This window comes from Leiobunum rupestre, chromosome 10 (assembly GCF_980474605.1).
Source record: "Leiobunum rupestre chromosome 10, qqLeiRupe1.1.hap1, whole genome shotgun sequence".
Lineage (NCBI taxonomy): Eukaryota > Metazoa > Arthropoda > Arachnida > Opiliones > Sclerosomatidae > Leiobunum > Leiobunum rupestre.
This window is the reverse complement of record NC_143393.1, coordinates 5534063-5540062: the sequence shown is the minus strand read 5'-3', so window position 1 is coordinate 5540062 and position 6000 is coordinate 5534063.

Below are 6000 nucleotides of genomic sequence, written 5' to 3'. Positions count from 1 at the left end.
CCCTTTACTTCAGAGAGTTATCGCGTTGATTTGGGCCAACGCTGCTGGGGAAGGTAGGGATGACTCATCCTCGCTCGCGCCGTCCACCTTCGGAATTCTCCGAAAGTGGCGTCCTCTGACCCGAAGGGTTAAGAGCGGGGTAAAGTTACCGGTGACGCTTACTATTGCACCACAGTGAGTCCGCAAATATTTCTTGGCGGGCTTTCTCCTCCAGCCAATTAGGTTGGAGAATGGTAGCGTCATCCGAGGGGCCCGCTATATAAGGGACGTCGGGACAATGGACTAACTCTCTTGGTAACGGACTCCGACCCAAGGTTAATCCAAGCTTGAACCGTGTATTCAAGGTTAAAAAATTATCTCTGGAACCGTTAACGATACGAAGTTGGTTTCAATTAGAAAAGTGTTTCCCGTCACATTTTAAGTTTAAACAGCTTGGACCATACCTAATTTGACAAGTTGTGAAATTTTAGACAAAACAAGAAGTTCGTGATGAAAATAATGTACCAGAGACCGTTCAGAAACGCTGTCCACTGAGTCACCGCTGACACTGGTGTTTTACTGAACGGCATTTTAATTTCGGGTATTGACGTGACGTCAATACCCGAAAGAGATACCGAAGTCAGCGAAAGAGATAGTCGTTTTTTCCGATGACTGAAGTCACTACTGACGTAAAACTACTATTAATGCTACGCCATTTTAAAAAACACCGATGACTGAATAAAAGCGTTCAGCAACTTACGACGTCATTGTGACGAAAAAGCTCATCGGTGGAAAATATAAATGCATCGGGTTTTTTTCCGTTGACTGTTACTGTTACCCCAGGTTGAAGGGCTAATAACCCGAAATGTACTCAGCTATAGTATCAAAATTTGCTGGTTTTCATTGGGTTAAAAAACATTTAGACTTAAAATTTTAATTTAAACCCTTTTTAAATTGAAACCATTTGACTAAATCATTGGTTCTCAGATAAACTTTGAATGACATTGAACCATGAGTTTAAAGGTCATCCGAGTTTATAAATTCTAAAGACCTCTACCAGATGAGAATGTCTAGTAAATTTTTATACTCTGGCATGAGTAATTTTTTAGCTATTAGTATGAATATAATTATTTAACAATCAATATACATAGGATCGGTTGGTACACGGCCCACTTCGATCACGCGTACCGCGCTTTAGCGGCCCCATCAATCGCCTCGCATCTAAATAGATCAAAGTTGGCCGAGCACACGCAGTCGCATTAATTTTTCTCGCGCTCTTTTTCAAATTCGTTCATATTTACATTGAATTGGGAATAATACTGCTAGAATTACAATTATGATTTCGGTTTCCTTGATTCAACTCTAGATCTATGACAAATTCCACGATTATCATTTATTTCCTTGAATGTTTGGCTAATTTTTTCAACATTGCAAGAACCTTTAGACTGAAATATAAGTTCATCTAAATTTATTAACTTCTGATAAAAGTAAAATATAAAAGAAAAATTTTGGCCTTAATAAGTTTGGGACGGACCGATCGCTGAGGGTTACGGTGAACGTCTCAACGTCCAAATGGCAGGGTTTCCACCAAATGTTCACCCTTTTGCTTATACGCCTTATTATCAATTTGCGATAGTATCGGGCCGGAATTGAACCCGAGCCCTCCTGCAATACAGGCGAGTGTTCTACCACAGAACCATCGATACATGTCACGCTTCATTGAAAATTATAAACTCAGCTTAGCGGAAGAGTATATTAATTTACTACATTTTTTACGTATTAAATTTTAAAGGTCAAATCTTGTTGTAGCGCAGTCAGCAGAGATAAAATGGTTAAAGAGTAGAACCCGTGGGTGGTCCACTTACAAGTTAGTTAGTTTTTATCTCTCCGAGGGGTTATACAATCATCGTGTCTGTGTCTGTGTCTGTGTCTGTGTGTCTGTGTGTCTGTCTGTCTGTCTGTGTGTCTGTGTGTCTGTGTGTCTGTGTGTCTGTGTGTCTGTGCGCGCGCGCGCGTGTGTGTGTGTGTGTGTGTGTGCACGATTCCTAATGCAGTCATTAATTTCCTGGGTGTGCGAGTCATTATATGATATTGGAAATTGGACGGCATTGGTCTTTTGCATGCGGTATGTGTCACAACGTCAACTGGAAGTCTACGAGTCGTCCCCTACCAGATGTAGAATATTGCTATTCTACGGTATCTTCATCAAAGGCGAGTGTTGAAATAATATGAGCGTTAAAGATGCGGCAAGTATTTCGTAAGCGAGAAAAAGCTACTCCCTAAAATGCATAGGTGGCATAGTTCCGGCATAGGTCGATTTCCTACCGTAAACGTTGCTACTATAGCAAGTAAACCAAGGAGTGGAATTACTATTTATAAGGCATTGTTGTTTTGAATCAGGCATAGCTTTTTTTGTCGAGATTCGTAGGGATAGAATACATTCCACGCCCAACTTTACCTCGTGCGTAAGGCTTGGTGCTGTCCTCTAGGTTGCGTTATAGATGGCCCATAGCATTTTTTAGTATGGGTTGGGGGCGCCGCGTGCCCCCGGCGCTCGAGCGAAGTGAGTGCGCGTCGCCGTCAGGCGACATTACTCGGCGAGGACTTCGATCCCCCCTCGGAATCGCGCGCTAAGTCCGGTGAATCCAAACCGCCACGTTTCTCGTGGGCCGATGTCACGTCGGTCGATATTAGGGAGCTATGCCAGATAATACACATATAAAGATATATAATACGAAAAGTTATGTCAGAGCAATGCTGATCTGCAAAAAGAGCTATGCCTGATACAAAACAACAATGCCTTATAAATAGTGATTCCGCTCCTTGGTTTACTTTCTATAGTAGCAATGTTTACGGTAGGAAATCGACCTATGCGGGAACTATGCCAACTATGCCACCTATGCATTTTAGGAAGTATCCGAGAAAAATACAAATACCCTGTGTAGATATTTCTTTCATTAAAATTTGCTTCGTATTATATTCAACTGATAAACTTGTACTGTAAAAAGGGGTTAAATTCAATTGTGCATTGTTTTAGTACGTCTAACTCACTGTTGTAACTACTTAATTTATAATATTCTGAATAAATTAAAATCGGTTGTTTCGTCTCAATTATTTTAATAATAATTAAAATTTTATACCAAGAGGGATAGAACCAGGATTACGTTTTTAGTAAATAACTCTGAAATGCGGAAATATATCTTTAATGGTCATCTCGAGAATTTAATACCACTAGGGACAATTCTTCCGAGGAGAGGTATATTTTGGCAAGCTTGCCTACTTGTTTGTAATTTAGACGTAATTCTAAGACGTGACCGTACTCTACGTCGGGGAGGAGGTGTTTGTATTTATTATAAGAACACTTTATTGATTGAAATAGTAGATTTTAATTTTGATATTATAAATTCTTCTGACATAGAAATTTTTTTTTGTAAATTACTTGAGAAAAACTCGAAGCCTGTATTTATTGGAGTCTGTTACTGCCCCCCCTTCCACTAATTTTAAAGATATGATGATTACGTTAAAGGACACTATTGGACAAGTCGATCAATCCTCTGAATGCATTTTATTGGGAGATTTTAATTGTGATGTGTTACAAACTCCCTTGTCCCTCAAAACTAAATTATTAATGTCCACGCTGATAAACTTTAAGCAAATTATCACTAATCCAACGCGTGTTACCTTGACTACTGTCACTCTAATTGACCATATTTATGTATCCTCTCCGGATAGAATTATACATCAAGGTGTTATAGTTTGTGTGAGAAAAAAACTTTGCCCTCGTATTGGAAAAGTAATTGCTGAAGTTCGTGATTATCGTAAGTTTGACTCCGATGCTTTTGTGAAAGAACTTGTGTTACAACTTAGCAGTATTAATGTTTTAAGTATTGATGATTCTGTTCGGAATTTACATTTAGTCATTTCTTTTTAGGCTTATAAAATAACATTAGAACATTTTACATGAGACCAGTTTAATAATTCATAAGCTAGGGGGACACTGGTCATAATTGACCAGTTTAATAATTCATAATCTAAAGGGTCACTGGTCATAAGGACCAGTTAAATATAATACCTTATTTCCAAGGCTGCTGCTGAAGTGTAGCTCATTGCAGCCGAACCAAAAAACCCCCTCTTTTTCATCTCCCGTTCTGTACTCCCTGTTTCTAGATAGCGCGTTTTATCGTGAGGCTTTTACTGAGTTCGCGCCGGAAGTCGGAAAAATCGGGCTCCATAGCAGGGTGAGAAATAAGGAATTTCAATAGATATCCCAAGATTATATTACTCACCCTTAGTTTTCTTTCGTTTAGAAACATTTTTAGAGCTACAGGCATTATTGTTTTAAAACAATATAACGCAAAAATTTCTGGTATCGTGAAAACCGCAAGTCAAAAACCACAGCGCCATTTTCACTAAAACTTTACGTTTTAACTAGATGTCGGTAGCATAGAAATCTCATAGGTATGAGATTTCTATGGTCGGTAGCCCTGCCAGCTCCATGTAGGCAGTTTTTTCCGACTTCCGCCGGGAACTCAGTAAGAGCCTGCGTTACGTCTAGGAATATAATTCTCCGTGAAAGGAGCTTGATTTCGAATCTAGGGTACGTACTATGAACCCTGCCTGTAGAGGGTTAGAAAAAGTTTTAGAGCTTGCTTAAGGACGTTAGCGATGGTTCGAGAATACGTAATTTTCAAGAGTTTCTGAAACATTAAGATCAACGCGAGGAATTTAAAGAACATTGCTTTGTTGTTTATAGTATTATTTTATTTTACTGACTGACCAAAAATATACAGTTTATCGAGAAAGCCTCAATATTAAGGGGATAAAGGAATAAATTAAAAAAAACCTAATGCCAATTCTATGTACAAAGTGGCACCATTTTTATCTCTTTACTTTACAATTAAATGTAATATAAAATTGTTTTGGTCTTTCGCACTTCTGATCATTTCAGTTAGGCTATATTTTAGTCTGTACAATAGATTAGAGCCAATTACAGACTCAACCGGAAATAATTACTGACTGCACTTCTTTAACAATATTTTCATTTATAAGAGGGGAAGGGTGGAAAAAAAGTATAAAAACAACTAAAGACCTGAAAAGATCATTTTTTTTCTCCCTATTTACCAAAAATATCAGTTTTCATCTTGGGTGGTTTGATGAAATTACTCTTGTCTAATGGAGATTTTTTTCTCTGCACAACCAAATAAACTGGCGTTGTAATGGTACGCAAATACATTTAGCTAGGCAAACTTTGATAAAAACCGCACAATTCGCTAAATGGAAAAGGAAATTTTGTTATCATTGCTTTGTTTTCTCTCGAGCGGATGCTTATTTCAGTTTCTCTCTTATCTTTATAAACACGTGGCTAAAAATTAAAATTACCCGTGAAGAGTTTCAAACGGTTTTTTTGCAATAAATACACAATTTTTTAGGTTAACAATCAATTGTCTGTTTTTCACACTGCAAAAATCTTATATCGCAGTTATGTTTTGGTTATTAAAATACACATTCAAAAGTTTATTCATTGTTCTTAATTTTTTCTAAAACGTTTTCAACTGTAAACCCACAGTTGACCAAGCGAAAAGGGAACTATTCGGAGGCACCACATATTTGTTTAGGTATTTTTTATTTCCTCAGCATGACGCACAAAAGTAAAATTGTTCACTGATTGAAGCCCGAATATCAAGATAACCCCTACCAATTAACACTTTGGTGAATTTTTTTCTAGAAATAATTTGACTGTTCTAAAAGAAACAAAATAATTTAGTTTTGAAAATGAAATCAATAGCTCAATAATAGCAAATTAATTATTAACCATAATTTAATTTCTACTTTGAAATATATATCTAAGTAAAATGACAAAAGAAAGAACACCTTTAGGGCATTTAAAAAATGTAATCCCGGAAAACAGATTAAAATTAAAACTATACACAAAAATATATTTTCTATCTCTCTTTGAATGCACTAATAAAATAAATTTAGTTCAAACAACTTACATTATTTAATTGATGTGGGATTATTCTT